Consider the following 22,661-nt stretch of genomic DNA (forward strand, 5'->3'; position numbering starts at 1 on the left):
TCCACAGATGCTGCCAGACCTGCTGAGCTTTTCCAGCACTTTTGTTTGACATGCTGATTGAAGCCCCATATTTGGCAAGTTGCAAGACCAACATTAGTTGAGTTATTAGTACTTTGTGGTAGTCTCCAGCACTCATGTTGTCAGAGAAAACTTTTAGTGAAGGGACTGTAAGGACTTTGGTGCAAAATGGTAACTCAATTGCCCATGTTTGCATTGCAGAATTCGAGCTTGTTTTTCTGTTCAAGTAATAAAAACAAGCCATGTAGCAAAACTGCCTAATTCTACTTTTACTTGTCATCTCATTTCCTGAATTTGTGCACTAATGACATTTTTGCTAAGGTAAATCACTGAATGGCTTTTTAATTTAGTTTTTAAAAAAAATCTCTCAGGCAGGGAGAGAGACGAAGTTGTACTGTGTCTATACAATTTCAAATGAATCACTACCAGCATTTATGGTGGTTTCCAAGGAGCAGGATGGAGATGGTTGTGAGGGAGTGGGGTGAAGTAGGTTGCAGTTCACTGAGAACATTCGAGTAAACTAAATGAATACTTTCAAATTAAACAAAAACTTGTATTCATGATGCATGACGAGGAAAAGATTACATCCAAAGAAGGAGATACTGTGAAGGCTGACCAAAGTATTTTAACCCAGTGTGATTTTATTTGTGAAGACCATTTTTTTATAGCATTAACACAGCTGGAACTATGCAGGCAGGTGTAGGATTTCACAAACTGAGGGTGGGGATCCCAATTGGCATCTTGAGTGAAACTTTTGAAGTTATAAACTCAGTGACTGTATTGACTGTCATGTATCTGCACCTCCTTCCCTTCCCCTCACAGATTCCCTCTCCATTGCCTCTGCTGTCATAGGTTCCCTTCCGCTTCTCTTACAGAAGTATCACAACAATTTTCATACATTTGAAGTGGGGTAGCAGTAGAAAAAATTTGGGAGACATTGGGACAGCACAAATAGATATTTTTAATCAACCTGTCCAGACATTTCTGGAGCGAGTGGGCCTTGAGCTCAGGCCTCCTGAGGCAGGGACACTACCATTGCACCACATGAGCCCCCAAACCACCATTCGCCAGTATTTGTTTCCTGTCACTTCGCTAATATTATAAACATTTCCTAATCAGCCTGTTCAGAAATGTTATTGCACATTTCAGGACCTGGTAGGACTTGAACCCAGGCTTCCTGGTTCAGAGGTGAAAACTACCATTGCCCCACCAGAGCTGTCAGGATAATGCTTATAGCCTGATGTGACCTTGCACTGAAATAAATGTGAGGCTTTTTTAAAAAATTGGTTAATTGAATATTCTCTGTCTGAAAGTTATATACATTTAATGTACCACTTACTTGGCATCGCACTGTGTCTATCAGAAACACATTCCATAGAAATTGTGCCAGATTCATATTGAAAGCAAGTGTCATAGTGAGTAAAGACCAATCTACTGTATTTTGTAAAGACTTGTGTGGCTATGAGTATTATTCAAACCATTGAAGCTCACTGAAATAGCATCAGCTTAGTCACAGAGTGTAGGCGAGCAAAGAATAATGATTTGTTCACTTGCATAAATCGACTGCTGAATTAGTATCTTGCTTTACTCGCGCCTGGTTTGGACTTCATGCACAACTAGACCCAAATCCAAAATAAGATGTGATTTGTAGAACAAGCATGAGATGATTATGTTTGAAGGGCAGTTTTAAGAGAAATGAGAAAACATTTTTTTGAAGGCTTCACACATTAAATTTAAAAACAGTGAGATGTGTTGTGATTAGCATAACTCTAGGTTACTCTGGTTAGCATAATTGGTTATATCACTTGTGCACATCGAAATTTACAACCTAACCTTCAGTAAAATTAAAGTTCTCAGGACGTACTCTGACTATTTCTAGGTGGATCTTCAGAGTGTCCATCTTTAATGTGTTTCACGTTCATACTAAAACCGTCTACATGAGTACTGAATTTCAGGAAATTATGCCATAATGTAAAAGAACTGCTTTGGCAGTAGATAATAACGTTGCTACAATAAAACAGCGTTCTTTCTTTCTTCACTTGCTAATATATGCATACATCTGCAAGATTTTGACTTTTACTGTACAAAACCTGTTAGTTCTTGCAGCCCTTTTTGAAAGAGCACCATGACTGCCCAGCTTGCCCTTGCTTGCCAGTGGATGGCGCAGTTGGCCTGAGTATAAACCATCCACCCTTCTGATCTCTGCAGTGCATTGTGCATAGACTGTTGTAACTGTTTGACAGTTAAGGCATATGTACAAAGCAATGAGGTCTTGAGCCACTGCTGCTGCTGCCATCAGAATAGAAAGAGAGAGAGCAGCATCTCAACACAACAGCAGGAGATTTGGTTTTCAGTCTCTGCCAGTTGTGTGGGTCACAGTGTCACTTCTAATGAAGGCTCACTGCTCCTGAAACATTGCCTCTGACTCTGCCTTCTCCCAAGATGCTGCCAGACCTGCAGAGTTTCTCCAGCACTTTTTGTCCTTTATAAGAAAAGGATTATTAATTTACTTATATGTGACTTAAGCTTCACCCTTTAATACCTCAAATTCATACAAATTCAGCCACAAATAAGACAGATGAGCAGGAAGTTTAACATAAATATTCTAGTTGGAGGATATAGATTAGGAAAACGTGTTCTATAGATCAAAGTCAAAAGAGTTACTTCTCTTAGTTCTTTTCTTCAGTTCTTTTGATTCTAGCAATAATTCGATTCAATAGCTAATTGAGTAGGTCTTTGAGTTCTCACTTTTCAGACTCTTCAAGTTTTGACTTTTTTCCCTCACAAAGAGAGATGATGAGAGATGCTTCTTGTTTGCGGGCTTCTGGATATCTGAGTGCACAGTCTACTCTGCTGCAACCCAGGATTAAACCAAGAATCTTTAGATCTTCAAACTAACTCCCACCCAACTGAACTAATTTGGCTGATTTTTCACTAGCTAATTAACTGATCACTCCCCCAATTCAGATTATTGGTGGGATTTGAACCCAGGTCTCCAGAATGTAGTCTGGCAATAGTACCACTAGGCCATCACCTCCCATCTGCATGTACTGCACTGACAGGTTTGTAACAAACAGCAGTTAAATCAAACTGAAGGCTGTTGTTAGGCAAAGATTCCTGGTCCCACTCTGCTGTATATAGTATTCACTGTATTTCTGAGTAGTTCTGAGGAACGGTCACTGGACCCGAAATGTTAACTCTGTTTTCTCCTCCACAGATGCTGCCAGACCTGCTGAGCTTTTCCAGCAACTTTGTTTTTGTTCATGTTTATTCTTTGCTCTTGTTTTAATCGACAAGATAAACCATTGTAAAGTTAAGAGTATGTTTGGGCATAAGTATTTGCATTTTGATGATGTCGCCCCAAAAGACTACTATGGCTTCAGAGGTTCTTTGATTGATCATAAGTATGCCTACAGAAAGTAAATGGAAAATAGTCTTTAACTGCTGAGTGTTACATTGTCATAGCATGATGGATCTAAATTAACGTGTCCAACCAGACACGTCAGTGAAGTTAATACCATTGAACAGGAGTCTGTGAAATGGACTGTCAGGATAAAACTTCAGGTTACTGTGTATCACCCAACCAATGTCAGTAAAATAGGCCACCTGGTTACTTCTGTTTGTGAGAACTGTCTGCAAAATTTGAGATTCCACAAAAATATTTCAGTTGTTGTAAAGCATGTTACAATGATTTGCAATATAAATAGTGTTCTATATATACATACTCTTAAAATAAATAGTAAATACCAGAAGTAAAGTTCAACATAAAATGTAAATGCCTTTAGTAATGGGTCACTTATCCTCATGAAGCACAAGATCCATCTTTCATCATCCGAAAGCAGTCTGGAGTCATAACAGACTTAGAAATAGTTAAGCAAAGTATTGAACTTCATAAGAGGAAAAATAATTGTGATATTGATCTGTAGGAGTTTCCAGAAGCAGTTGTATTGTCATCAATTTATTCAATGTATCAGAGGTTAAAACTACTGAGTTTCCCAGCGATCCTTTGACATTCACTGCATCAGCAGAAATTCTATCCAGACTGTTTGTTAGATAAAATTGCTGAAAACTCTTGCATGCAGCAGAATGGGCCTGCAGGAGTGTTATATTTGTATCCGATTTCTAAAGCAATAAAGGATTAAAGGAGCTGAATGAGTTAACATTACACATCGAAATAATGCTGTTTGACATGACAAGATAATTTATGACATATGATGCAATTTTTGTTTACATCTGATTCAGCATGAAGCAGAAGGCAAGAACATTGAAGAAGTCAAAGCCAGTGGCACACAAGTACTACGACAGCAGCTACTGTTTTGTTAAAATGAAATGAGAAGATATTTTAACCCATGCAGCTCTTAAATTGCATTATAAGTACAGGCAGATGGAGAGTACAGACTGCCTTTTGAATGAATCAAAATGATAACAGAATTGGATGTGCTTAGTAGGGGTAAATGACCGATTTCTCATACTATTTTAGTTGTGTTGAACTTTACTTTTAGTATTCACTGTTTATTTTAAGAGCTCATGTTTATAGAGCATCTTCCACACCCTCAGTGTTGCAAAATGCTTCACAACAATTGAAAATGCTTTTATGGAATGTAAGTAAATGTAGCAGGCAGACAATTTACAGCAACAATAACCAGATAGTCTACTTCAACAAACATGGTTCAGTTACGAAAGTTAACCAGGAACATTGAATTCCCTGCATTTCTTCAGATAGTACCATGGGAATTTCTGCCTACCTACCCACCCAGACAGATATGGAGAGGCAGACAGGGGGCTAGACTTCCCAAGCCTGCACTTTCCAGCAGGGAAACTGTCTCAGCAATCTACCAGGAGGCGGCTTCTGGAATTACCAGCTCTGTAGCCTGCGCCATATTGTGCGACTCCTTATTTTCCAAGCATCCCTACATTCCCCGCTCCATGGGGCTGGGAAAGTCTAGCCCAGCATTTCTGTTCAACATCTCATCCCAAAGCCAGGACACCATACACTGCAGTGCTCCCTTAAAATCTAACTGAAATGTCACCTCAGATTACAGATGTTCAAGTTTCTGGGGTGAGGCGTGCCTCAGAATTAAAAGTGTTACCAGCGATCCGAGGCTAACACTTCCCGGAGATGATTTATGACCAGATTTTAAAGACCAAGGTAGGCAACATCTTAGTTTGGCAGACCCATCTTCTTATAAAAAGGTTCTGTACTGAGCAATTTTCTTTGGGGCAATCTAGTTAGAAGGATTGTCTTGGTTCCGTATGACTTCATAGCTGTCAGATCCACTAGCCATCATTCCTGAACACCCACTCCACATTCCCAGCCCCCAATCGCCTTTATATGGCCTTCCTGTCCATTCTGCCAGTATGTACAGAACCAGAAAACCAACTACATAAGCCAGTCTTGGGTTTCTGTAGGAATGAATCACACCTTCAGAAATATGTCTTGAACAGAAACCTTCTGTCCTTAATCCTTTGAAAGGATCAATCAGATAGAGCTAGGTCAGGACGTAAGGGCTCTTCTGGCATAGTGGCAGCATCTTTATCTCTGGGCCAGAGGTCTCATCTGCTTCAGAGGTGTGTCATAACATGTTAGAACAGGTGGATTCAAAATATCTAGGAGTGGTTGTAATCTAACCTGTCACAACAGGAAGCATATTGGCCAGACAGACTTCCCAGCCACTGGGATATTGATTAAACTCATTAATGAACCAATTTACACCCATATTACCTGAATCCAAAGCAATTTAGTGCAGAGTCAATGATTAAAAAGAAGATACACAAGATGAATTGCTCATTATTAGGCACTCAATACCTAATCCTGGAACACAGCAAATTGATGTTGAGGCTGGAGGCAGGTGGCCTGACACTGGTTTCTCCAAAACGGAACGTGATGAAGGCTTGCTTGAGCTCCAAAATTTCCAAGTGGATTAATTCAGTAGGGGTTCTGTTTTGACAAATCGAAATGGACTGTTTGCTTTGATTGATTGAAATCTTTGAGGTTGTAATGAATTATTTTATTCTTGGCTCTGTTTTGTCAATATATATACGTTGGTTTGGATAAGATTGAGAGGTATGGGTATCTATTATTATATATGGTTGCTGATTCCATGAATTGTAAGAACAGACATGTCTTTGAAACCAAATTTCTGATTTTGTGATTTTTCTTCCCCCCTCAGTAATTCAAGGCATGCTATTGTTAAGTGTTTCATTTTTTCTCTACATACTGCATACTGAGGAGCTTGGTAAAACCATTTTAACTTATCTTCCAATGGGTTCTAATATGCCAATTTTGGCTCATTACTCCGAGGGATTATTAACCATAAAGCATCCAGAATCTGCCCCAAACGCTGTGAAAATTGCAAGTGTATAAAGTGCATCCCCACACAATGCAGCCAGCCAGACCGGAAGGTGCGATACAGAGATCACCAGCTAAACTCTTATCCTGCAGGATCAGTGGATCTGGGAATGGAGTCCTAGAATCAAGACCCACCTGCCACTTTTAAGTGCTTCCAGAGTTGACCTGATTCCTTTGGTGTCAAGTTAAACATTTTTTTAAAAATGTGTTAGCTTCTACCTTTGGTGTAACATTAAATTTTGACAACGATTTTGTATTTAGTGTAGATTACTACATGGCATAATTAAGAGACCATTTGTTACGTACTTCCATGTAGTACAAAAGTAGTAAGAGCTTAAAGAAGAAAGCTTAAAGTCATCTTACAACTAACAGCCAGCCTAACTGTTTGGACACAACTGTAAATGGCAGCTCTGTCAATTTTAAGACAGATCAGAATCAATAGAACAATACTTAAATTATAAATTGAAAAACGCAAAATGCCTCTGACAGGTTATAGGAGGGTAAATCAATCACAAAATTAGTGAAATACACTATTTAGTTCCATCACAAAAATCAATACATGTAATTTTTTGATGTGTAGATCTATGTTCACAGATTGTATTATATTTTATTATTTATAATACAATAAACAGTAAACCAAATCACAAGATATCAGGGCCTTTATGACAACATACCAATTGACAATTCATTACTGCCATCAAATATTAACATCCACCACCAACAGCAGAACTTCTTAAGAATCAACTTGAATTTCATTTCCATGAAGCAGATTTCAAAGAATGGGCTCACTGATCGAAGGAATTTCCATCAGCACAAGTTTATCTTCATCACCTTCAAACGGAACTTCTTCAATGGTCATTTTATTACAAGAACACTTAAGTGCAATTCTGAGAATTATTCCGATTCAATTCATAAAATAATCCATTAAATGGGTAAGTCAGCGAAATAGGAAGTACAGCCATACTAGGGTTAGATTTAATTTGGGTACAAAATGCTAACTACAGAAAAACTGACAGCACTCATCATATTAATGAGTACAATCAGCTGCAGTTTGCACATTGGTTAAAAGTGTATTCGGAGAAAAGTGGCACCTCTACAGTCTACTGTTAAATATAAAACCTACGCTCAATAAAAAAAAACACACCCCAATTTGGTGTATTACAAATCATCTAACCCAAGAAGATGCCAAGTTTGGTGTCAACTCGTACTAAGTTAGTTGATATCAATTAGGCTGGCAGGATTGAATTATCCAGTGTCCCTGGGTTAAGAAAGTGACATTAATTGGGCTTTCACCTTTGGTAATCATTGAAATACTCCTGCCACTGAAAATGTAGACAGTAAGCTGACTTTAATTCCTTCCATGGTATGCCTGGTGGCAGGGAGCAATTAAATGGGCAAGAGAGTGACAGATCGGGAGCTTGCCACCTTCCCAATTGCATCTTTGTTCAGAAACTCAGCACTCGATTGACAGCACTGGCATTGGGAAGAGGGAGCCCAATCAAGCCACCCCCTGGCCTTGCTGCCAACTCCTCATACCACCATCACTCACCTGTGGGCCTGTCTTCCTCCATGCTCCTAGGCCTTAGATGGGAGCACAATCAGCTAGAACCACCGCTCAGCCATGGTGCTGTCAAATAATGAAAAACTTCTGGGACTTGCAGTCCCAGGGTCTGGTGATCCCAGGAAGAACTGACACTACGCATGACTGGCACATAAGATGGTGGGCCTTTCCAAGGAGGAAGTAAGACAGGGCTCTCACAGGCTCCCCAGCTTGCGAGCAATGCCCCCATCATCTTCACAAATTCTGCCCACTGAAGGTGAATACAGTAATGATGTCTTCCCAACACTTACCCTTCATTCGAACAGGAAGCTGCTTGTGCCAGTGAGCCATACACCAGCCTTCAGCAGATTTAGCATCCTTGCACAAATACCTTCAACAAAGCATGTAATTGTAGAAAATGTTCACTTACTATGGAATAGATTAAGTGTACAAAAATGTAAAGAAGTTCCTTTTCCGAGTTCTAGCTATTTACAGATACATGTGACTCGTCTGCTGTGTAAACTACCCATTGATTAAAAGCTGCAAATATCAGCAGCAATGGAAGCTCCTGGTGTAAGCATTACACCGTGAAAAGGGTTATTACAGCTGGTGAACATTCATCAAGCTATCAAAGATGCCTAATATTGCTGCGACTACCAAAGGCAATAACCAAAAGAAAACCAAAAGTAGCACCACGGCTCATCAATATATAGAGCCACTGAAGCTCTAATGATGACAGCTAGACAAAAAAAATCTCCAACTTCAGAAGCAACCTCCCCAACATTTCTCATTCAAACAAAAACTCCTCCCGAACACCTACAATGGAACTAGATTCAACATAGCAAAGATGGACATTACAAAGACATAAAGAGAATTTTTTTCTTTCAAACTGTTACTTAATAAACGAAATGTTTTCCAAAATAAATCAGGTTCTCTGCTGCATGCACGTTTATGGGACCCTGCTGTACTACTGGTGAATCATTGTGTTATTGTGATACAGATACACATGCTGCAAGGTCTCCCCATACAGTCCTGCCATATCAGCCATAATCTGCTCCTGTCACAGCCAGTACTACATCGCTACGCTTCATCTTGCTGGACTCTCCCTTTTCTACACAGTCTTGTTACACTTCTGTTCAACATTTCCTCCTCCAGCCTCCCCAACAAAAACACGTGCAACCTGGTTATAGTCTCCTTCCCACCCCAATACACACCTACTGGGGTGCTGATTTGCAGAGACTCACAATCCTTCCTGTAAACAACACTCCAGGTTTAGTGCCCAACCCCATGGATCATTTTCCCATTTCACATTGAGCCAGCAGTTGCCACGGTAACAAGAACAGGACATGGAAGGAGAACTGAAAAACAGTAGTGTATGCTTTTACTTAGGTACTGCAAAAATAAAGAAGGCGTGAATCTAGAATATAATCTTGACATTTGCCAATGTCACAATTCAAACTGGAGGGATTAAATCAATCCAAATCATTCAAAGCAAATATACATACACACACGAACATCTGCTGCCACAAGAACTCCATAAAACTTTCCCTACTAACTTCAATCTGGTAAAAACAGACACCTCAATGCCTGGATCCCAGGTCAATACATTCAGCCAACTGCAGAATGGTCTTACAGGATAATCAGCTTTCACACAAAAAGTCATCACAGAGGATGGCAACATGTGACTCCCACATTTATAAATGTAAAGCCACTAGGAAATATCGTAACTTTAGACCTTGCAAGAGTCTGAAGTGGCTTTTTTATGTTCCAGACATAAAGAAGAATCACATGGATGGGGGCCTTGGATCAGAGGTTGAAGGGACAGATTTACAGAATCCCTCCAAGATCGCAATGTGTTGGACAAGAATATGAATTGGAATGAAAGCAAGTTCCTCATTTGAATACAAACAGAAGCTATGCACACTAAAACAAATTCAATGGATACATTACATTTATAAGAAAATGTACTTAAATTAATATCAATATCATGAAATAAATATGCTATTTATTTTAATTCATTTCAAAATATATTGAATTAGTTGGCAAATTAAACTTGATTCTCTGTCACAGGTTTGATCAAAATTAATTATGCAAAATATTTATAAATCCCAAATGCACTACTACAGAATATTTATTATATTTAGAGACCTGAAGATAGTCGTGAAAATAAAATATTAAGGAATTGCCTTTTGTTCAATGATCTTCTGGAAGGAAACCATATTCATGGCAGTTCAAAAACAAGCTCATTTATTTTGTTGACAGCATAGAGACCTGTCTGTAATGACTGCTCCCTCATGGGAAAACTATGGGAATGGCCTGGAACAGCTCCAGTGTAAATAACAGGGAGGAAGTGTGACCTCCGATCTGCTCTGGAGACACCCGATGCCAGTACACCACATTACAAGCTGCACAGGCACATTTTCCAGCATAGATTGGTGGGGTGTGGCATTACAAAGTTGCCCTTGGGTGCATCTTCAGATCAGCCAAACCACACGTGGGGATGCATGTGAATTCACCGAGTATAAAGCAGCTATTCAGTCCATCATGGCTTTGGAGGTTCTTGGAAAGAGTGACCCAAATAATCTTATTCACCTATTCCTTCTCCATCAGCCTGCAACTTGAACCCCTTCAAAGATTTATCCAATTCTCTTTTTGATAGTTAACTATTGAATCCATTTTCATAATCCTTTCAGGAACGCATTCTGCATCCTAACAATCATTGTATTAAAACATAACCTTATTTTGCTTCAAATAAAAGCAAAATACTGTAGATGCTGGACACCTGAAACAAAAACAGAAAATGCTGGAGAAACTCAACAGGTTTGGCAGCATCTATGCAGAGAAAGTAAGAGTTAACGTTTCTACTCCAATATGATTTCTTTGGACTCTCCTCTTCTGAAAAAGCCATGCTGGGCCTGAACGTTAACTTTGTTTCACACTCCACAGATGCTGCCAGACCTGTTGATCTTCTCCAGCATGTTCTGTTTTCATTTCTCGTTTCCCCTCTGGTTACTTTGCCAATTAGCCTTAATCTGGGTTATCTCGATACAGGCTACCATGCAACTGTTAAACATTTTCTCTTTATTTTTATCAGAACTAGTCATGATTTTGGCATCTACCAAATCTCCTCTCAACCTTATCTGCTCTATGGAGAATAACCCAAACTTCTTCAAGTATTCCCATCTAACAAGTCCCTTATTCCTGGTACCATTCTTGCAAATCTCTTCTGCACGCCCGCCAATCCTGGTAGCGGGACTATCCACAGTAATTCAGCTGAGGTCTAACTAGTGTTCTATAAAAGGTATAATTTTCCTCAGCAACCATGTGCAGAATACAGGCTTAGTCTGCATCTTTATATTGTGTTTATTAATATACAACTCAACCCAGAAAATACGTTAGCTAGGATATATACTGCTAATTGCTGTCCAGCACACCTCTCCTGGGGGAAAAAAAAATTACGTTGGACAGGAAAGGGCTCAACTGTGATGTTCACCAATGAGACCCTACTCACATTCATCTGCTTTGCTCAGGTACTTAGAAGGGTGCAAGGTGCCCGAACAGTCATCCTCCAGGACGAACCAACACATTCAACAGAAATTCTGAGGGAGTTCTTCTCCAAAGGAAGTATCTCAACTATCTAAAAACCTTTTATAAGCAAATAACACACAGCATCCCAGTAACCACGCATGTGGCTTGAAGCCAGGCTGCAGTTTTCAAATGATCACTTGTGCTTCTTCCATGCCATTCTCAGGATTTTCCTCTACACAATAACTGTCACACTGGCAACTTAATAGGGATGTGTTTTCCAGGAGTTTCAATTAATCCAAAATGTAAAGGCCCAATTAAAGTACATCCCTGAATAAAGTGATTTTCCAGCAATATCTGCTTAATTCTGAAATAGAATCACAGAGTCACAAAGCAAGGAAACAGACCCTTCTGTCCTCCTCATCCGTGCCGATCAAGTTTCTCAAACTAAACTAGTCCTGCTTGCCTGCATTTGGCTCATATTCCTCTAAATCTTTCCCATTCATGTATCTGTCCAAATGTCTTTTATGTTGTAACTGTACCTGCATCTACCACTTCCTCTGGCAGTTCATTCCACATACGAGCCATCCTCTGCGTGAAAAAGCTGCTGTTCAGGTCCCTTTTAAATCTTTTTCCTCTCACCTTAAAGAATATGCTCCCTAGTTTTGAACTGGGAAAAGATCTTCGCAATTCACCTTATGCACATCCCTCATGATTTTATAAACCTCTATAAAGGTTAGCCCTCAATCTCCTATACTTCAGTGAAAAAAAGTTCCAGCCTATCCAAGCGCTTCTTATAAATCAAACCCTCCAGTCCCGGCAACATCCTGATGGATCTTTTCTGAACCCTCTCCATTTAATAATAGCCCTTCTTACAGCAGGGCAACCAGAATGATACACAGTACTCCAAAAGATGCCTCACTGTCCTGTACAACCTCAATGTGTTATCTGAACTCCTATACTCTGTGTTGACCAATGAAGGCAAGCATGACAAACACCTTAACTACCTTGTCTACCTGTGACAGAACTTTCAAAGAACTATATACCTGAACACCTAGGTCTCTCTGTTCGACAACACTCCCCAGGACCCTCACCATTAACTGTGCAAGTCCTGCCCTTGTTCGTTTTATCAAAATGTGATACCTCGCATTTACACAAATTAAACTCCATCTGCCATTCCTCAGCCTATTGGCCCAATTGATCAAAATCTTTTTGTAATCATAGACAACCTTCTTCACTGTCAACTATAACACCAAATCATTTATGTAAATGATAAACAGCAGTGGACCCAGAACCGATCCCTACGGAACACCGTTGGTCATAAACCTCCAGTCCGAAAAACAACGCCCCACCACCACCCTCTGTCTCCTGTCAAGCCAATTTTCTATCTAAGCTCTCCGTGAATCCCACGTGATCTAACTTCACTTATCAGTCTACCATGCAGAACCTTGACAAAGGCTTTACTAAAGTCCATGCAGGCATCTACCGCTCTGCCCGTGAACATTTTGGTTACGTCCTCGAAAAAACTCAATTAAGTTTGGGAGACACAATTTGCCCATGTACAAAGTCATGCTGACTATCCCTAATCAATCCTTACCTCTCCAAATGCATGTCAATCCTATCTCTCAGAATCCCTTCCAACAACTTACCTACTACTGATGTCAGACTCAGTGGTCTAGAGTTCCCAGGCATCTCCTTAAAGTCTTTCTTAAATAAAGGCATAACACTGGCCAACCTCCAACTGTCCAGCACCTCACTTGTAGCTACAGATGATACAAATACCTGCTAGGGGTCCCACAATTTCTTCCCTAACTTCCCACAACATCCTGGGATACATTTGATCAGAAATTTATCCAACTTTATGTTTTTTATAAGAGCTCCAGCACCTCCTCTTCTGTAATGTAGACTGATTTGAAGACACCAATATTTATTTCTCCGAATTCCTAGCCTCCATGTCTTTCTCCACAGCAAAAACTGATGCGAAATATTCTTATCTCTCCCATCTACTGTGGTTCCACACATAGATGACTTTGTTGATTTTTAAGGGGCCCTATTCTCCCTAGATGCTATTTTGCTCTTAATATACTTGCAAAGTCTCTTTGGATTATCCTTATTTTTATCTGTTGAGACTATCTCGTATGAAATTATTTCAATCAGCAGCTAGAATCAAACAAATTTAAAGGAGTTAATATTTAAAATATCTTACAAAAGACAGCCTGAAGTTGCTCATCAACCAATTAAACTGAACTCCCTTTTACATCTGCACTGCTGCATTGAAAGAAGTTGGGTGTTCATGAGAGGCAGAATCATTAACAACTTGTGAAGCAAGCAGATGCGCAAAGTTATCTTCTCACACTAACCCTGAACCACGGCACCACCAGGATAATCATCAAAGCAGTGGCAGTGAACATGTGAAAGCTTTTCCACACCTCCCTGCACAGACAATAAATGGGTATGCTTACATCTGCTCTCGCACTGGACGAACCAAGAGATCAAGAGGACAAGGCAATTGCTGATGAACAAAGTTAATACAAATTTACAAATTCTTAAAGACATTTACAGTACAGTAAGTGGTCCAGGATACTCCTTTTCAGTTATGGCTTGAGTTCAAAGGTTTCCAGGTTCCCAGAATTAAATCGGGCTTACTTGTCGATTCATTGGGAGCTGTAATCCAGCATGACAGATAACCTGGAAGTTTAAAAGTATGTGACTTTTGCTCCTGACAGGTTTGGCCAAGTGGGCAGGTTTGGTTTCAACTGGCCAGAGCAACGCACAGAGCCAGGTTGATCTAATTGCTGGTTACAGGGGACTGTCTGCCACCCAGCCAGAGCCACAGAGATGAGAGAGCGGGCATCAGAACGGGAGCGTGCTTGGAGGGGAAGGGACAGGGATCTGTGCGTCTGTGTATGCACTGGCATGAAAGAGGGGGGCGGGGGAGGGGGTGGTGGGTTGGAAGAGGAGGACCACTGCAGCTTCTAATCCACAAGGAGATTTCAGGTTTCCCAAGGCGCAAGAAATTCAATTGAGGCTTGTTAAATCTGAGGCTTTCAGCTTCATTAACATATTTAACCTACCAACCTGCCTCCTGGACTAGGTTTGCGGGCCTTTGCCCACCTCAGTAAAACCTGGAGATAATTTCAAGCATTCTGAAAACTGTTATCCACTTAATCCGTCTGCCCTTACCTAATAGTGTATCTGCCGAATGAATCCAAAATAGCTACAATTTATATCACTTATAGAAGGAATTTGGCTTTAATGGAAGCTAGGATTTGAGTAGTCTATCTTAGTTGCTTCAAGCCCAAGGACTTCAACATCCTGGCTGCCATTTTAATCAGCTGGAAGAAGAAATCATCAGCTACTGTGAAATGAAATGACAAGTTAAGGTTTGTACAAAGTGGGATCAAGGAGACAGAGAAGCTACAGGGAAAGCAAAATGGATCAGAACATGAGTTTGAAAGCCAACACCAGAACAAAAACAACAAAATTTCAACTACAGCTTCATTTGAAACCATCAGATATAGCTGACTTAAGTAACTGGCCAGCTGTTACTGCAATAAAAATATATTTTAGAAAAGTGCTCTTTTGGCACTTGAAGAAATGAAGACGTCTGCCTCATTGCACATCAAGCCACATGTTAAAACTGGGCCAGTTGTGTGGCTCCCCACCCTTTACAGCTGCTCTTATGTTCCTTACAGCTCATAGTACAGCAACTGTGGGCCATTTTACCACGTCGACATATATGACAACAAACATCAGTAGGCTTTGTTGGTTAAAGACGTGCTACAATATTTTTTTTTCCAAATGCAAGTGACCTGGACAGATGGCATACAATAAAACAAAGCAGTTTTACATGCTAAGCTTGCTTAATGAAAAAGGGCATTTTGCAATGAGCTGCATCAAACAGTACAAGCTCTTTTAAATAGTACAGCAATTAACAAGAACTACTTGAACTTCTGTAGACAGAAAAAATGGCACAAGGAAAATCAGAAGACAAGTCAAAAGAGCAAAGATGAACAAAAGCCCAGTTAAAAATCACGTGCAGGATTTTCCCTGCAGACTTCTGAACCCCACCCTCAGGCTAAAGCCCCCACTCTGTGGGAAGCAAGCAAACAAACACTCAACCACCCACTGCAAATTTCTCACGAGAGAGTAAGTAGTGGGTTCACTGTCCAAGGCAGAAGTGAAATACAGAGCTTTATTGTGAAATTGGTTAATTCACTTTAGATCTGCACTGTACTGTAACTTAGGCACAAGCATTAGAGTTGAACATCATTGATTCTGAAATGGTAATTGTTTTTCTCTCCACAAATGTATTACCAATACTTCCTGTTTTTACTTCTGGTTTCCAGCATGTGTTGTACTTATGAGCAACTTTTTCTCCCAAGCCTCCTTCAATGTCAGTTTTGATGTGTTCAAAATTGCAAAAAAAAATTGTGGATTATTTTCTTTCAAAGTGCCCTTCTTAACAACGAGGAACTGCCAATACTTTTAGGAGCTTAGAGTATGAACATGTGACTCATAACTTTTGGAGTACACAGCTGGAAGGAGGAAGTTCAATGTTGTTCTGAATGAAAACAACTGTGAGAAGTGCTTCAGTGTCTAAGGACATCACCTTAGAAGTTGCGCCTTCTTATGAGGCTTCATTATTCAAAGACTTTTTTCTCTGTCATAAACCTGCAACAGCCACATCAGCAAAACCCAGAAAACCGCCAATCAGAAGCACAAAGTTGGAGATACATCTTGGGTTTGGGTGATTTTAAGCAACTGCAATTACCCCTCCCCATCAATATCATTCAGAAATGCAGGTGATTAGAATGAATTTTTAAAGGCTCATGGAGTAGTGGTATTGACCCTGCCACTGGGCTAGAAGTCCAGCTTCAGGTCCCATCTGCCATGGAGTTGGGAATAACATGTCTGAACAGGCCAATTACAAATAATTTAGCCAATGCAAGTGACTTTGTGAAAAATAAGCTACAGCAGCCAACATGCCAACACACCATTCCAAGGTAGTAGGAACTGCAGATGCTGGAGAATCTGAGATAACAAGGTGTAGAACTGGATGAACACAGCAGACTAAGCAGAAATCCTGAAGAATTTCCGAAGAAGGGTCTCGGCCCGAAACGTCAGCTTTCCTGCTCCTCTGATGCTGCTTGGCCTGCTGTGTTCATCTAGCTCTACACCTTGTTATAACACACCATTCCACACAGTTATATTACGCTCACAAAAGATGAGGCCAAACAAAGTACAGAAGGTTTGTATACATTTTGAGACAGCAGAATCATTTTTCAAACTCAACATTTACAAATCCAGTTCAGAATAAAATGTTTCTTTAAGACTGGGTACAAAAATAATGAAGAAATCAAGTATTCCAATCAATCCATTTAAGGAACGATCTTTAACCACTATTTCTCTCTGGCCTGTGAACTTGCCTGTTCACTGACCTTTCCCAGCATTTTTGTTTTCTTTTCTTTAGCGAGGCTTCCATTTTAAAGTGGGTTGAATTCTGTTATGATGTAACTTCTAAATGTGCCCCTAGATATAACCTCCAACTTCAGTCTTGTCCAAATCCTACAGTGTTCAAAGTGTGGTCAGTGAGATAATTTGATACACTTGGGGTGCAATTTGATGTGCTGTCTTTTCAACATATTTTCGTTCTGATCACTGTCCTTGACAACGCCAACTGCAAGACTCAGCTAAACCCTTTAATACAACCTATGCACAGTGTCTTCCATCCAACAGAGACTTAACAGGTCAGATCCACTCCCAGTTCTAAGCCCTCATTTACAGACCTACATGTAACAGAAATTTAAGTAACATTTCTCACAGTTGTCAGGAGTACAGTTGTATTAGCATTTGAGCTCAACACTAGAGTGAAATATTAACATGCACTTTATCCACTGTGTAAAGTAAGTCAACTGCAACCAATCCATTTTCAACATCATTTTAGTCAACAAATTGCAATATTTAAGAGAAAGAGATCCAAAAAATACAAATCATTTTGAAAGAGGTGGCGGAATGAAGAGAAATACAATGCTAATAGGTGGCATTCACCAAATTGGCCTTTCACTGAACAGAATAGCATGTAGAAAGCTTCCACTGTTTGGAGTAATTTGGTATTCTGGATTCACACAAAGACAGGCCACTTTGGTCCAGTTTCTGGAGAAAAGTTATCAATTATATCCCTGCCTTCAAAAGAGGGGAGAAAGTAAAAATATCTAACTCAAGACGAAAATTGGAAATTCTTCACTTTACAGCAAAGTTTTTATACTGGGATAAGATGTGATTTAAGGAAATTTGTCAATGTGTAACTACAGATATACTGCTATAATATTTCTATGAAATCACTGGAGGAAAATGTTAACATGCCACCCTAAAAGCAAGAGCAAAATTATAATTCTGCCATGTGTTCGTGAAATTACCCACTTATCATTTCCATTCACCATCTCCAATCTGTCCAATCCTTCTACGGTTTTAAAGACCTCTATTACATGACACCTCAGTTTTCCTTTTGTAACAGAAAAGAGACCCAGCCTGTCAGTTTTCTTCTGAAACATATTACTCACACAATTCTTGCATCACCCATGTAAATCTCTGCACCTTCTTCGCTTCTATTTTTTTTAAAACAATATGGCAGCTAGAACTGCACATAATACTTTAAACATGGTCTAATTCAATGCAGGTTTAGCATAGTTTCTCTGCTGTTCAATTCTCACTCTCCATAAATAAAGTCTAATAGCTGATTTGCTTTGTTATGGCCTTGATAACGAGTGGTGCAGTTTTCAGTGACTGGTATACATGTATTCCGAGATCCTTTGTTCTTCTTCTCCTTCTAGATTTGCCTCTTCTAAGTAATAAATTACCTCCTCAGTTTTCCTACCAACATGGACCACCTCATTTATTGGTGTTGAGCTTTATTTGCCTTCTACATGCTATTTCTGTTAGATTATTAAACGCCTTCCTGTAATATATTGCAGTCCTTCTCAGTATGGACTTTGCGCCCCAATACACCAATTTGTAGATGGCACTAAATTTAGAAACAAAGACAGACCATCCAGCCCATTTAATACGCTCATGGCTGATTCTCTACCTCAATGCCATTCTCCTGCTCTCACTCCATTACCATGGAAATGGGAATTGTGAACACCACTGGTGCCAAGCATTGATCCTGTGACATGACTTCCCACTTTCTGACTTTGCTACCCTTGATTCCTAGTCTCTGCTTTGAATTCAGATAGCAATCCATCTGCAAATCCATTCCTTGTCAATTACTTGAATGATGGGGCAGAAGTTTTGTTTTGATTAAATTTTTTTTTACCTCTAAGAAGTTGAAAGTGATCTTTCATTATACTTCAGTGTCATAAATCAGTTGCACGTAGTCTCTGTTGCTGCTGTTTTTCCTTTAGCAGAAGACAGCCACAGAAAGTCTGTTGTTACAAACATGCATAGCATAATCTGTTTCAATTCACTAAGATTATGCAATTATAAAACAAGACAATTATGTACAATGGGGAGAGTCTGTGTCCAGTCGGGTATTTTACCTGGTGTAGTAATGCTTGTTATCTTCTGTAACATAAACTGAGAGTGGTTATCATGGTATTGAAGAATACAACAGACATTCATTGCAACTATTATATACAAGCATTACTTCCTCTGGCACATACATTCTTAGATATTAAGTTATTATGTTACAGAAGAGATAACCTCCAGTACAGTGTCATGCTTCAAGCCATTGGGGATAAGATAGATTGAGATCTTTAAAACCTCAGGTCACATGTTATGATGCAGTGTTGATATCATGAGCAAATCTCTTAAAGGCACAGTAACAAAATCATTGAGAGACATGACACAACAGAACAGTAGCAATAAGTAACATCATGACAGATGACTCACTTTGTTCTTCCTTGACCTAAACAAACCTACAACAAATAGACATTCTGCAAAAAAGAAAGCAAGCTGTTTCGATATACTCTGTCATATCCTTTCTAAGCTTTCTAACCTCTGCAGTCTTTCCCCAAAACTATTCTGATTCAGTCTCATGATTCGTCTTTACTATTCCTCCAGACTTGAATATCTTTTTTGTTCCTTAGCATCCAAAACAAATGCAGTGCACAAAATTTATTTTGACCAAACCTTTCTTTCATTTTACTGTATCTATTTAGAGGTAATATGCAGAATGTCTTCATCCTAACAAGTAGTTTATTTGATTTGTAGTTTCCCAGCTTTTGCATATGAAAATTGTAAAGCTCAAGCGTAAGATTTAAGTTTAGCTCCTCAGCAACAGCATCTTTGCTGCCAGTTCTGAAGTGATACCACTCCCTCTGTTTTCATTGGTAAAAAAATCCTGTGGGGAGATATCCACTATGTCACATTTCCTGCCCTTAAACAGTGTGGTGCTTCAGTAGAAAATGTGGGTGTGAAAGTCCTTTCATCACTATAGAAACCAGATATAATTTGTGCAACCTCTCCCTAGAACACCACCCTACTTATATGGGCATGGATTCCATGTGAGGCCAGCACAGCCTGCACTACTGAAGAGCTTTGAGCAATTGTTACAAAACAAACACATCAGTACATATCTCGTTAAAATATCAAGTCCACCCTTTACAAGGTACACGTTGGATAGAAACAAGAAAGCAGAATATTTTATAGTCTTACCTCATGATTTTAGGCGCGTGCAAACTCAGCAAGATATCTGTTGCGATGTTGTGTTACAACAATTAAACACGACTGGTTGTTACAAGAGCTGTCCTCAATAACAAGTGCATGTGTAGTACAATGCCACATAAACGAGGAAGATTCCAGATTCAGTCCCTAATCTGTGCTGCATTAAAAAGATCTCAGGTGGAGCTGTGCTGGAATATGACCTCCGAGAGGAACAGCCCACACCCTGTTCCTAAATCATATCCAGTTGACCCTGCCAAGCGCAATTACAATTTTCACCTTCAAAACAGAAAAGGGAGGAAACAAACATACAGCTGAGCATTTTTGGAGTGTGCTTCTACATGCCCTGCTACAGATCCTCCATCATAAAGAATGAAATTCATCAACAAATATGCAAGCATTGCTGCTACCTTTTGAGAAAACTGTTGGGAAAATGGGAAAGACACAGCAAGATTTCTATCCACAGAGACCTGAAATTTCAATTTTATCCCTTTCAAATTTTAGGAAGGAGCTCGAGGCAGATATTCCAAGTCCCCCACCTTTCCTTGTCACAGACAGCATCTGGTGCAAGTCCTGCACTTCACCGAAAACCTCTATCCATTACAAAAAGGAAAATAAATTCTTGCACATCTATGCACTTTGATGATCACATGACCTCCCAAAACAGTCTACAGCCAAAGTGCTTTTGAACTGTTCTTATGTCCCCTGGAGATGTCAACAGTATCTCATCCCCCTCCATTGACGATCCAATCCCTGTACACTTGTATCCCCCACATGGATGGCCTAAAAGCCCTCTGCTTCTTCCTCTCCTGAAGGCCCAACCATTCCTCCTCATCCGCTTAACTGAACTTGTCCTTACCCTGAACAACTTCTCCTTTAACTTCTCCCAATTTCTACAGACTAAGGCGGTGACCATGGGCACCCGCATGGGCCCAAGCTATGCCTGCCTCTTTGTAGGATATGTGGAACAGTCCCTCTTTCGCAGATACGCTGGCACTATCCCCCACCTCGAAGACTGTATTGGCGCCGCCTCGTGCTCCCACGAGGAGCTTGAACAGTTCATCAACTTTACTAACACCTTTCACCCCAACCTCAAATTCACCTGGACCATCTGCCACTTCTGCCACTCTCAATCTGACCCCACAACCAAAGAGATATTTCCCTCCCCACCCTTATCTGCCTTCCGAAGGGACCGCTTTCTCCACAACTCCTTCATGCGCTCCACACTCCCCACTAACCCCACCACCCTTCCCTGCAACTGCAGCAAGTACTACACCTGGCCCTACACCTCCACCTGCACCTCCATCTAAGGCACAAAACAAACCTTCCACATCAGACAGAGGTTCACGTGCACATCCATCAACTTAGTCTACTGCATCCACTACTCCCGATGTGGTCTCCTCTACATCGGTGAGACCAAGCGGATGTTCGGAGACCGCCATGTAGAGCGCCTGTGCTGTAGATGTGACAAACGACACCTCCTGGTCGCCAACCATTTTAACTCCCCCTCCCACTCCCTGGGTGACATGTCCATCCTGGGCCTCCTCCAGTGTCACAATGACACCACTCGCAAACTCGAGGAGCAGCACCTCATATTCCGCCTCAGGAACCTACAGCCCAATGGCGTGAATATAGAACTCCCCAGTTTCAAAACGTCCCCACTCCCGGCCTCATCCCATGTCCAACCCTCCCTCTCATCCCCGCCTCCTTGACCTGACACAACTTGTCCATTTTCTTCCCCATCTATCCGCCCCACCCATACCGCTGACCAATCCCCACAACTCCCCACCTGCACTCACCTATCACTCACATATCTTCCCCAGTCCCACCCCTCCTCTATTTATTTCTGAACTCCCTTCCCCCTTCCCACTTCTGAAGAAGGGTACCAACCCGAAACATCAACTTTCCTGCTCCTCTGATGCTGCCTGGCCTGCTGTGTTCATCCAGCTCCACACTGTGTTGTCTCAACAGAATTCTTGTCAGCCAATAATATGTCACTGAAGCATTCAGAAAAAAACCTCTCATTTTCACTGGGCTAAGGAAATTAATTAACTTGGTCTGCAAGAACCAAAGAGGATCAAATTGTTTTGTTAAGATTTTTGTTTGCTCCAAAAGTGCCAGAGCACACCTCCGGTGGATTATCCCATGACAATCAGGAACAGGGGCATGTCAATGATCCCATCAGCAAGATCAGAACAACGCTTCCAACTTTGGGTTTGGTAAATCGAAAATCTATTGAGCCACACTCTCACTCGCAGATCATGTTTGTATGTTTGAGATTAATGCTTCTCCCTTAAGCTTGAAGAGCACAAAACAGTGACTACTATACTGTAACTGGTGAGTAATGAGCAACATCATTCTCATTCTCTCAAGGGCAACTTTAGTTTTCTTTCTGATGAAGGAATACAGCTTTCAACTCTTCACTGAATTGTTTTGAAAAACCTTTGTGCAGACACTGCTGTGGTTTCATGAGCTAAAGTGAGAGAAAGTTATTGAAGAATTGTGGCAGACAGTGCGATGGTCAGACTGTGCAATCTAAAATTAGAACGATAAACTCTAGAAAAATAT

The 22,661-nt window shown here is 40.4% G+C and overlaps 1 protein-coding gene across 9 annotated transcripts in view; it reads right to left on the bottom strand.

The window, feature by feature from the left end:
- Positions 1 to 22,661, bottom strand: part of klf8 (Kruppel-like factor 8) — an 82,358-nt gene that overhangs the window by 49,314 nt on the left and 10,383 nt on the right. The window contains exon 1 of one of the 9 annotated variants that reach the window (XM_048605000.1): positions 20,088 to 20,111. The exons of the other annotated variants lie outside the window; for them this stretch is intronic. The gene's annotated coding sequence lies outside the window, so the exon portion shown is untranslated. Of the gene's footprint in view, positions 1 to 20,087; positions 20,112 to 22,661 lie in introns of those variants that run through there. 9 annotated transcript variants of the gene reach the window in all.

Source organism: Rhincodon typus, chromosome 14, assembly GCF_021869965.1.
Source record: "Rhincodon typus isolate 14 chromosome 14, sRhiTyp1.1, whole genome shotgun sequence".
In the NCBI taxonomy this organism is placed as follows: domain Eukaryota; kingdom Metazoa; phylum Chordata; class Chondrichthyes; order Orectolobiformes; family Rhincodontidae; genus Rhincodon; species Rhincodon typus.